At 38.4% G+C, this 12,810-nt stretch overlaps 1 protein-coding gene across 1 annotated transcript in view; it reads left to right on the top strand.

Annotated features, from left to right (window-relative positions):
- Positions 1-12,810, top strand: part of LOC150087930 (multidrug resistance-associated protein 1-like) — a 217,242-nt gene that overhangs the window by 139,016 nt on the left and 65,416 nt on the right.

Raw genomic sequence — 12,810 nt, 5'->3', positions numbered from 1 at the left:
AATGGAGTAATCCATCAAGTACATAACTCTTACTATATATATATCAATGATTGCCAATTATGGATTCCATTAGTGTTGATCAACTGGTGATATATTGGCTTATGTTTACTCACCTTTGGACAAATTTGATCAGAAAGTTTGAAACCTATGCAGATGCTCTTAATATTTCTAAGGTTTTTGAATGTGTTTGGCAAAAAAGTCTTCTAAATAAGCTCACATCTTATGGTCTGTTAACTTAACTGTTTTTTGCAATTAGGTATCTAGTTCTCTCTAACAGCTCGCTGCAGGCAATGGTAGATGGCTCTCTGTCTTCTCCACTAATACTTGTGTTCCACAAGGTTCAGTTCTTGCTCCCACTCTTTTCCTGTTGTGTATTAAAGACCTTCTATTTAATGAAAATTCCATCTATAGTTTTGCTGATGATGGCACACTACATTTCACCTTCCAATTTGAGAAACCCTGTCTTACACAAACAGCTTCAACTTCTCAGATATCCTCTACCAGGCTCTTAAATACCAATCACTAGGAAATTCTTCAATAGGGAAAAGAAAATTTAGTTAATTTTAATTTCTCTAAAACTCAGTCCTGTATGATTTCTCACAAAGTCTACTGTTCCTTTGCTCATCTTCAACAACACTTGGATTGATAGACAAGATTACATTACCCTGACTTCTAATCTCTCTTGGCATAAGCACGTCACAAATATTGCTTCCCCTGCATTTAAAAAAAAGGATTCTCTCTTTTGCTCTTGGCATTACTTTTCAGCAAAACAACTATTCATTCTGTACAAATTTCAAATCTACCCTACTATGAAATATTGTTCCCACATCAGGTATGGTGCCCCAAAAACCTCTGTCTTCTATACTCCATTCAAAAGAGGGCAATCAAGTTAATTAATGATCTATCTCTTACAAAATTCCTCCATTCACTATTTCATAGACATTCAGCTTCTAGTGCATGCCTTTTCTATAGATACTACCATGGGCAGTGCTCTTCTGAATTTGTATCTGCAACTCCCTTGCACTCTTCTAAATTAGTCCAACATGTACCACAAGCAGTCAGCAGCCATTCACTGTTCAACTCCCAATTCATCGAACCAACTTTTTCTCTTCCTCATTTATCCCTTGTATTTATGTTTTGTGGAACAACCTTCCTTCACATGTATTTCCTGAAATTTATGATCAATAGATGGGTATCTTCTGTCTTCCCAATCTACAATCCATACACAGTACTAAGTACTGTAGGTTCTTGTACCTTTTGTGTTTGGCAGTTTCATCAAAAAAAACCTTTGAAGGTAAAGAAAGCCAAAACAAGAACAGTGACAAACTATGGGAGACTTACCGGACAAACTGGTTTGGCCCCGGGTGCCAAGCGAATGTGATCGAGCGTTTTCTCTGTACTTAAAAAGTGATTATCAAAAGCGATCTAAAGTTATATTAAGTTACTGTCCTTAAGAAATTTATTTTTTATATCAGCTACTGTCACAAAAAGTACTTGTACAGAGCAAGAAAGAAAAGCTACCTTTCTTTATTTTTCATACTTCTTTTACTAACACCTAATACTCTACGCTTGGTCACACCAGGCACTGCTCCTGCCTCCCCGTGGCGGGGCCGGAAGTCTTGGCAGAAAAGCTCATCTGCCAAGGACTAAAAGGAGCAAACATGGATCAACATGCCTTTCCGCCTCTCGAGCCGACAAGCTCTCGGCCAGAGTTAGACAACGAGCATAACACGTCGCAACCCAAGAGGATGAAAACCACTTCCTCAGCGACAAATTGTCCTGCATTTCTAATAATGCACTCTCTTGGAGATCAGCCTCTCAGTAAGCTCTCTCCGTTTGTTATCCAAAAACATCTGGAAAGTCTGGCAGGATCGCCTAAGACAGTCAAGAGGCTGCAATCAGGCGACCTACTAGTGGAGACAATAAACCATGGACATTCGCAGAAACTACTAAACCTTGCCAACTTTGCTGGAATTCCAGTAAAGGTTTCTCCCCATGCTACCCTAAATACATCCAAAGGGATTATATCCAGCTGGGATCTTTTGAATGTCACGGAGGAGGAGATAATGCAAGAACTTCAAGACCAAAATGTCATTGCAGTCAAAAGGATTAAGACTAAAAAAGACAATATACTTGCACCTACAAGGAACATTATCCTCACTTTCAATACACAAAATCTACCAACATCGATAAAAGCAGGCTATCTACATTGTCGAATTAGGCCCTACATCCCTAATCCTTTGAGATGTTTTAAGTGCCAAAAGTATGGTCACTCTCAAATGGCATGTAGAGGAAATCAAGTTTGCCCCAATTGTGGGTCCTCTGAACACACTCAAAGTGATTGCTCAGCAAAAGAAATGGCCTGCCCCAACTGTAAAGGCAACCATCCTGCCTATTCCAGGTCATGCGAGAAATGGAAAACTGAAAAGAAAATTGTGACATATAAGATTGAAAATAAAGTAAGTTTTCAAGAAGCAAGGAAAGTAATTGCTCCCAGTTTAACTAAGCGTACATACGCCAGTATTGCGCAAAAGTATCAATCAGTGGGCACCCAAACCGATGTTACAATACCTACAAACACTTCAATTTCTGACTGGGCTCGGGCTGTTCTCTCCCAGCAACAATCCAATACCCCTAAGCAGATGAACCAGGCAAATAATACTGCAATTACAGTACCAGCAACATCTCCTTCTCCACCCACAGTGACTGCTTCTACATCAAATAATCGGAACTCACATTTAAAAAAGAATATCCCAGAAACATCTATGGATACATTCGACTCATCTAGACAAGAACCTATATTAGAATTACATGCGGAAGAAGAAATGGACACCGGTCGACCATTCTTTTCCAAAAAAGACAAACCAAAGCCTGAACGTCACAAGCCAACCACATTAAAAAAGCAGTCAGATACAGCTTCTTCTACTAAACACCAATAATGCCTTATATTCTACAGTGGAATTGCAGAGGATATCGTAGCAACCTTAATGATATTCAAGTCCTAATTCACCGCTATTCTCCAGTTGGTTTCTGTCTACAGGAAACCTACCTAACTCCACAAATTTCCACCAACATTAAGAACTATGTCATCTATCGACAAGATCGTAATACTTCAAATGCTGCCCGTGGAGGTGTGGCCATCTTCATCAGCTCAAAGATCCCGACCAAACAAATTGTTTTGCAAACTGATATTGAAGTTGTTGCCGTACGTCTGATAACCCAGATTGCGTTAACACTAGCATCGGTCTATCTCCCACCAAGTCATACTTTCTCTTACCAAGATCTTGAAAACCTGCTAATGCAATTGCCACCCCCGGTCTGTCTGTTGGGTGATTTCAATAGCCACAATCCCTTATGGGGATCAACAAAAGTAGATACACATGGCCGACTAATTGAAACTTTTCTAGACAAACAAAACCTTACTGTTCTTAATACTGGTGCACCCACTCACATACAATTGCCAACTGGACAAACTTCTGCAATTGATCTATCAGTATGTTCCCCGACTCTGTATCCAATCATAGAATGGTCTGTTTTAGATGACCCCTTGGGCAGTGATCATTTTCCCATTATTTGTGATCTGCTCACTGCTCAACCACCATTAGTCAATCCCTGCAGGAAATGGAAGTTTTCTCAAGCCAACTGGGTCAAATTTAAATCTTTAGTCACCCTGGATGAGCAATATATACGGACACAGTCGATAGATGAAGCCACAGATTATATCACTTCACACATACTATCTGCAGCTAAGTGTTCAATTCCATTGTCGAATCCGCATTCCCGACAGCACCATAATTATTGGTGGAATGAAGACTGCACTAAAGCAAAGAAGTTAAAAAATAAAGCATGGAATATATTTCGCAGATCACCAACCACGACTAATCTAATCAATTACAAGAAACTAAGAGCGAAAGCACGTCTCATTCAAAGGCAAGCCAAGAAGAATTCTTGGATTCATTTTGCATCTACCATAAACAGAAACACTAACTCCAGGTTAATATGGAAGAAAATCAGACAGATTTCTGGAAAATTCCCTACAACCCCCTCACCTATTCTTTCATGGAATGGGCAGGAACTCTCAGCTCCTGAGGACATAGCAAATGCTTTGGGCAAAACGTTTGCTAAAGTTTCAGCGGTGTCAAATTATTCGGCGGATTTTCAGAAAATAAAGACCAAGACTGAAGAACGAGCCATAAACTTTCGAACCTCAGTTTTCCTTCCGTATAACCAGCCTCTTCAATATCACGAACTCCTACATGCCATGAAAACGACACACAACGGTGCTGCTGGGCCAGATGGCATATCTTATATCATGTTACAATACCTTGGTGACAAAAATTTACAAATACTACTGGTCTACTATAACAGAATATTTATGGAAAACATTTATCCCATCTCCTGGCATCATGCCACAGTTCTTGCCTTTTTGAAACCTGGAAAAGACCCTACAAGGCCATACAATTACCGACCAATTTCCCTCTCCAGTTGCCTCGGTAAATTACTTGAAAAAATTATTCATAATCGACTTGTTTGGACCATCGAAACACAACACCTAATGAGTAATAAACAGCATGGCTTTCGTAAGAACAGGTCCTCCTTAGATCTCATGATTAAAGCAGAGTCTGCAATTCGCAATGCCTTCGTAAAAAATGAACATCTCGTTTTGGTTTCCATTGACATAGAGAAGGCATTTGACACTACCTGGCGTCATGGCATTCTCAGCGACCTCCATGCCCTTGGTCTAAGGGGCAACCTTCCTATATTTATCAGAAACTTTCTCCAGAACCGTTCGTTCCAAGTCCGATACCACAACTCTCTTTCTAAGACATTTTTACAGGAAGAAGGAGTGCCACAAGGTTCTGTATTGAGTGCAACCCTCTTCGCCCTTAAAATTGATTCTATAACAAAAGAACTCCCAAATACAGTTGAGACCTATCTTTATGCGGATGATCTATCCATTTCTTGCCATTCTCAGAATATGAGATCCATTGAACGGCAACTGCAGTTATCCTTGAATAAGGTGCAAAGTTGGGCAGGACTCAATGGCTATCGTCTATCTCAGCAGAAAACTGTTGCAGTCCACTTTTGTAATCAACGAAAAATGCATACAGATCCTGAACTTCAGATGTCAAATTTTCCCATTCCAGTGACCAACAATATCAGATTCTTGGGATTAATTCTTGACAGAAAATTAAATTTCCTTGAACACATTAAATCGCTACGTACTTCCTGCCTTAAAAAACTGAACATACTGAGAGCTTTATCTGCAATGTCTTGGGGAGCAGACCGTACATCTTTGCTTCTGCTATATAGAGCATTGATCAGATCCCGTTTGGATTATGGTGCTCCAATCTACGATTCTGCCCGAAAGAGTACACTACGCTGGTTAGATCCTATACAGCATAGTGCACTGCGGATTGCCCTTGGCGCATTCAGGACATCCCCTACCCAAAGTTTATATACTGAAGCACATGAGCCCCCTCTTTGTCTCCGCAGGAAAACACTACTTCTTAAGTATGCAGCCCGAATACAAAACTGCTGTCAGCACCCTATTGGGCCGTATCTCTTTAATCCACCACTGCAAAACCTTTATAGAAACAAACCCAGTAAAATAAGACCGGCAGGCTTACGACTAATTGAAATAACACAGAGTTGGAATATTCCTAATGTCAACAGGCTAGACATAATGAAATGCTTACACCCACCTTGGACACCTCCTCCACAATTAACTTGTGATACTTACCTTCAAAAATGGGGAAAGAATCTTTTACCGTCACTGAACATGAAACAACTCCATGCAAGCCATATTCAGAAATATGCTAGTTTATTGCCAATATATACTGATGGCTCCAAATCACACTCAGCTGTTGGAGCAGCAGCAGTATTTCCCTCTACAATCATTTCTGCTTCCCTTCCACCTGAGTATAGCAGCTTCTCTGCAGAACTTCATGCAATAAAGTTAGCTTTAGAAAACCTGAATCTCTACCCATCTCTAAAATATATTGTATATACTGACTCTCTAAGCTCAATTACAGCAATACAAAACTTTCGTTATAAGGTTCATCCTATATTAAACCAAATCAGAAGCCTATTATTAAAAATTGAGGAACGTCATCAATCAGTGACCTTTTGCTGGATCCCAGCCCATTCGGGGATAAAGGGGAACGAACTCGCTGACAAAACTGCCAAAAATCCAACAACTTATGATTTAACCCTTGCTCCTATTCCAATCTATGACTATAATCATATCATACAAACAACATGTCTTGCGATGTGGAAAGAGATATGGGACACCCAAAGCAATAATAAACTTTATCAGTTGAAACAGGATCCACAGCTTTGGCGCTCTAGCATCAAAACAGTACGAAGAGAAGAAGTAGTGCTTGCACGAGCACGGATAGGACATACATATCTGACTCACCTTCACCTACTTACAGGAGAGGATCCTCCTCATTGTCCACACTGTTCCTCGCACTTATCAGTCAAACACATTCTCGTTGACTGCCCTCACTATGATCAGGACAGAATATCCATCCTCCTTTCCCTAAAAAATTTTCCGGAACCGAAGACATTAAAAAATATTATAGGTGACGATGCAAACATCAATGAATTCTTCTCTTTTTTGAAAAAAATTGGATTGTATCATAAATTTTAAAACATCACTCTAATAAGCCATAAATTGATTCTATCCAAAATTTGAGTTTTATTATTTTCCTATGAATAGGCGCACTATAGCCCCAGCAGCTTGTGCGCCATTAAACCCCCATCACAACAACAACAACAACAAACTGGTTTGCCACTACCGCAGTTTCTCCCTGTATTCTCAGTGAACAGATGGTAGTGGCAGTAGAAGTTGAGAACGATATATTGATTGACACATAGGCATGACAGACGATCTACTGATTGGTGCGTGAACACAACGGATGATAACATTTGATTGATGTTATGATACATATATAAAGAATCCTTTTCCTATTTGTTTCCCTAAAGGCAGGTTATGAAATTTAACAAAAAATTAAAGAAACTTTGATAAAACTTCAGAACAGGGTGTGCACTTCAGCATAACATAACCTAACCTTTTTTTTTCACTAGCCAAAAATGAAACTCTATTAAAAAAAAACACTTCTTTTGTCCTATTCTAAAGTTTTACTGATTATGAACATCATTAATTGCTTGAATTCATCCTGAATTAGTGGCTTAAACTAACTCAACCTTTTTTCACTAGCCAAAAATGAAAGTCTTTAAAAAAAAAAAAACCACACTAAAAACAACCCACACAATTAAAAAATGCCATAAAAAAACAAAAGTTGTTTGTGTGGTGGAATGACTAGTGGTAAAGGAAAGATGAATTTGGGGGAGGGGTATTACAAACCAAATGATTCCAAGAAGACGAAGAGGAGTACACTTGCTGTAAAATTAATGATGTGATGATTACTCATTTTACAGGTTGGACAATATACATCCAGTTATACTCACATGCCACCATTTTTTTGTATATGAAAACTTTAGTAATGCTAATGATATCATTATGAGACTCCAGAATGATCCTCTTTGATTGGAGAAGTGCTGTTTTCCCATCATGCAGGATGATTGAAAGAGTGATAGCAAACTATAGATCTGCAAGTTTTTCTTCTGTGGTGCCAAGATCATGGAGTCTGTGGTTAAGGACAGAATACAAAATCACCTTGATAAGAATGGAATCCTAAAGGGATTTTAGCATGAGTTTGCAAAAGGAAGGTCTTGCCTGACCAATCTGGTTAACTACGATGAGGTCATAAAATAACTAGATGTAAAAAAAAAAAAGTAGTTTTCACAGTAAACATGTTATGATATGGTCCGTGACAGGATATAATCTAGAGAAAATAGTAATTACTGGGAAAATAATCGCATTGATGAGGAGGAAAATAATTACATGGCTTAAACCAAGTGGTGGGGGAGGTCATAAATGTACACTCTTTAGAGCAGACTAGCATAGCGAGTGGAACCTCTTGGGAATTAGTGCTCCTCCTATTTTTAATCTTCCTTATATTGATGAGGAAGTCTGGGGGGTGCTATCAAAGTTTTCTGTTGATTTGGAGATTGGGAGGGTGACTAATGACCAGAATTAGCTTACATTGGTAAGGGAGTTAAAGATTTCAAGGTGAAACATCTTTAACTCCTCCACTGTTATCTTGGTTTAGGTTATAATAGAATCAAATATGCAGAAGGAATATAGTCATAATAGAAAGCATGGACGGGATAATCGAAAAAAAAAAAAAAAAAATGAGAGGGGTTTACTATATGTAAAATGTAAAACATTCATGCCAAATCTAATTACCATATTTTCTCATGTATAAGACGCACCCTTTTTCGAAAAATTTGGGGTCTAAAAACTGGGTGCATCTTATACAGTGGTTGTAGATTTTTTTACTTGCATTTCCTGCTTTTTCGTGCTGGTTGTCTTTGCACTCATTGTTTCGCACTTGTTACCGGTATATTAGGTTACGTTTTGCCATGTTCTGTTCAGAAATGGCTCAGAAAAGATTTTCATACAGTGCTGAATTCAAATTAAAAGTGATCCAGTTTGCAAAAGTGAATGGAAATCGTGCTGCTGAATGTAAGTTTGGTCCTCCTTCAACTGAGAAAACAATCCGAGACTGGCTACGGGAAGAAGAAACCGTACTGAAAACGCCATGGCAGAAGAAGGCCATGAGAGGCAAGTCAGCGAAATGGCCTGATTTAGAGAGGGAATTGAAGATATGGATTGAAGAGCAAAGGGCAATTGGAATTCCTGTGTCCCAAAGATGGTTCAGCACGAGGCAAGGAGAATTGCTGATGAAAAAGAAGTTACTGATTTCAAAGGAGGACACAATTGGTGCTTCAGGTTCATTAAACGGAATGGACTAAGCATGCGTACACACACAAGACTTGCCCGAAATTTCGTTTTGTCATTCAATGTCAGAAGACACATCAGTTTGAGTTGGGACAGATTGCAAATATGGACGTATTTGCAATCTTGACAGATTGCAAATACGTCCAAGTAACAGAACTGTTGATAAGAAGGGGGTGAAAACTGTAACTGTGAAGACAAGTGGACATGAAAAGATCCATTATACAGTTGTTCTAGCTTGTTGTGCCGACGGAACCAAGCTGACTCCTATGCTGATTTTCAAGCGCAAAACAATGCCAAAAGAAGACATTCCTCGAGGAGTGATTGTCCATGTTCATGACAAAGGTTGGATGGATCAGGATGGGATGAAGATCTAGTTGAGAAAGTTTGGAGCAGGAGACCAAGTGGGCTCTTATGCAAACCTGCCCTATTGGTGCTTGATCAGTTCAGGGCACACATAACAAAAAACACAAAGAAGATTGCTGCAGAGCAAAAAACAAAACTTGCCATCATACCTGGAGGCTTGACATCCCAGCTCCAACCACTTGATGTCAGCATTAACAAACCCTTCAAAGCTGCCATGAGAGAGATGAATGGAACCAATGGATGAAGTCTTCTGGGGACAATTTGACACCAGCAGGAAGAGTGAAGAAACCAACTATAGGAGAAGTTTGTACCTGGGTGAAAAGATCCTGGGATAATATCAAGATTGAGATCGTTGTCAAGTCATTTAAGAAGTGTGGCATTTCAAATGTCATAGATGGAACTGAGGACGAGGCAATATATGAAGACAGTGATTCGTCATCAGACACATATGAGGACAAGCTAATGGTGGGAGTTTTGACAGTGATGAGGAGTTGTATGAATTTTATGATGAATAAAACTTGAGTTCAATAACTTTATGTAATACATTTTTTTTTTTTTTTTTTTTTTTTTTTTTTTTCAAATTTCGGACCCCAAAATTAAGGTGCGTCTTATACATGGGGAAATACGGTAATAAAAAGGAAAGGACATATACTATTTGCTCAAAAAGGGGGGGGGGGTATACAATATTTACCAGCGTACGCTCTCCACCACAGCCCTCATATGATGCGGTATAAAGGTGGCCAGGAAGGCAATAGTATCCTGTCAGTAATTTATCAAATTTTATTGAATCTTTGCAAGTAAGGAGCAGGATGTCATTTTTCCTTAATGCAATATTCCAAGGCTGTCGAGAACACTCTGGGAATATTGTATTGAGATCTTGAAAGCTGTACACAAAAAAATTACGTAACTTCTATAGAGGAGTGCAGCCAGATTGGTAAGGAGCACTAATCATTGTCCTTACAAAGGATGGCTAAAAAGGAGAAGACTAAAAATTTTGGCAACTTTTCACTATATAGGGAACCTGATTTAGGTGTATAAGCCTCTGAAGGGGAATGATTAAAACGTATAGAGTGCTATGTATCATTGCTAGCAGAGACTAATTAAGAATCAAAGGCATAAATGAAAAAATATACTCAGTGCTGTTTCATCTGTTGTGCTGATTGGTATTCCCAGAAACTAAGTATTTCTTGTGAAAAAAATTTATTTTTTCAATGTAATACATACTCACTCACTATGAGTGTGAAACATAAGTGTGTAGTACTATTGATATAAAACCTTAGGAAACAACAAACCTCATGAAGTTTACCTTCAGACACCATGGTTGTTAATCATCAAATAAGTTTCCCCTCAAGGTGGCTGAAGTGGAGAGTTTGGTACAATTCAAGGCAGAATTTGATGGTTGCTTTTTTGCAATTAGGAAAAGTACAAGTGAGTGGCTTTTCTTTTCTTTTTTTTTAATACTGATAGATGCAGGCAAGTGTGCTTCTTGCTTCATTGGCCATTCTAATACTAATTTTACTCATTTTTAAAATTTATTCTCAATTTGTATTATATCTTTATATTAATTGTGAGTTTTAAGCACTTTGACCATTCTTACTAAAAGTATTATTAATTTGTGTATTCAGTTATTACTGCTTTTAATGAATACGATATGGGCATATTACATATTAAATAGTTTTCATGTTATTGAGATTTCATTTCAATAGCACAATTAAAAATGTGTTATTGAAATTAGTGATAATTAAAAATACCTTTTAAAACAACAATATGAAGTAGTACTTATGGGAAAAGCAAGTCTGATCCAACATAAATCACTGTTAACTTTAATTAATTAAAAAGGGTTTAGTGCAAAACCCTCAGACTACAGGAAATTTACTAGACAGACAAGTTTAATGCCAATCATCATTTTAGTTTGTAATAAATCACTGAAGTAGGTTAAATGGCATCATTTTTGTTACATCTTGTATTGTATTTTTCTTTTTTTTTTGTTGTTGTTGCATCACTTATTGTGAAGGCATTTACAATATGAGATTCACAATATCATAAAGAGTTCTTTACTTATGTCAACTCTACACGAAGGGGATGAATCAGATCGGTCCACTTGATGTCAGTGGTTCAACTGTTGAGGTTCCTGCTCAGGCAGTTGACAAACTGAATGAGTATTTTGCATCTACATTCACACATGAGGAGTTATTAAAGGAGGAAAATGCCAGAAGTTTATCAAACTGTAACAGGGTGCTTAATGATTTTGTAATAACTGAGAGCAAAGTGGAGGAGAAATTGTTCAAGTTAAACATAAGAAAGGCACCTGGGGTGGATGGGATCTATCCAGTTATATTGAAGGAGGTAGCAAAGGAAGTAAGCAAACCCTTAGCTATAACTATGAGAGTATCCTTGGATTCAGGGAAATTCCCCATATACTGGAGATGTGTGAATGTTTCCCCAATTCATAAGGGTGGGTGGATAAAAGAGTGACATGAGTAATTACAGAACTGGTTAGATTAACTTCTGTTACAGGGAAATTAATGGAGGCACTGGTTAAAGAAGCACTGCAGGATCATCTAGACAAGACTGCAGCTATGGTTCAGACACAGCAAAGGTTTGTTAAGGGGAAGTCTTGTCTTTACCAAATTGATTGGATACTATGATGTGGTTACAAAGGAACTGGATGCAAAAAATAATTTTGATATCATATACTTGGATTTCAGGAAAGCTTTTGATACTGTTGCACATGGACGACTACTGTACAAATTGGAGCAGTATGGCATTAAGGGCAAATTGCTGCTATGGATAAAGGGATGGTTGAGTGGGAGAAGACAGAGTGGTAATCAATGCACACTGCTCTTTGTGGACTGATGTTATTAGTGGAGTTCCCCAGGATTCAGTGTTGGATCCACTGTTTTTATGATGAAGGTATATCAGGCCTAATGGCCAAGTTTTCAGATGATACGAAGGTTGGTAGTGTTGTTAATGACAGTACAGTACTGCAACAGGATCTAGAAAAGTTGAGAAGATGGGCTTGAGAGGTGGCAACTGAAGTTTTTAATATTGAAAAATGTAAAGTACTGCATATTGGCAGCAGTAACTCCAGAGTAACATATTAACTGTGTGGTACTACACTCATGGTGGTAGAGAATGAAAAAGACCTGGTTGTAATTGTGTAATCAGATATGAAGTTTTCTGAGCAGTGCAGACATCTGTAAGAGTAGCTCATGGTGTCTTGTCAATGATATACAGAAAATTTTCTTGCAGGGTTAAGGAGGTGATTATCCCCTTGCATAAGGCAGTGGTCAAGCCACAACTTTACTGTATGCAGGTCTGGAGGCCTCATTTTAGGAAGGATGAAGAGCTGCTAGAAGGAGTACAGAGAAGAGCAACAAGATTGGTGAATGGAACAAAAGGTTGCTCTTACAAAGAAAGGCTTAAGTTCTGTAAAGTGCAGTCTGGCAACTAGGCACCTGTGAGGTGATCTGATTGAGATGTATAAGGCCTTAGATTGTTTCAGCAAGCTCAATGCTGATGGGATTCTTCATCTTGCTCACATTAATTGCCTGAAGGGACATATATTCAAATTG

This window comes from Mastigoproctus giganteus, chromosome 3, assembly GCF_048544385.1.
Source record: "Mastigoproctus giganteus isolate SK-2022 chromosome 3, ASM4854438v1, whole genome shotgun sequence".
NCBI lineage: Eukaryota > Metazoa > Arthropoda > Arachnida > Uropygi > Thelyphonidae > Mastigoproctus > Mastigoproctus giganteus.
This window is presented reverse-complemented; position numbering and strand designations above follow the sequence as displayed.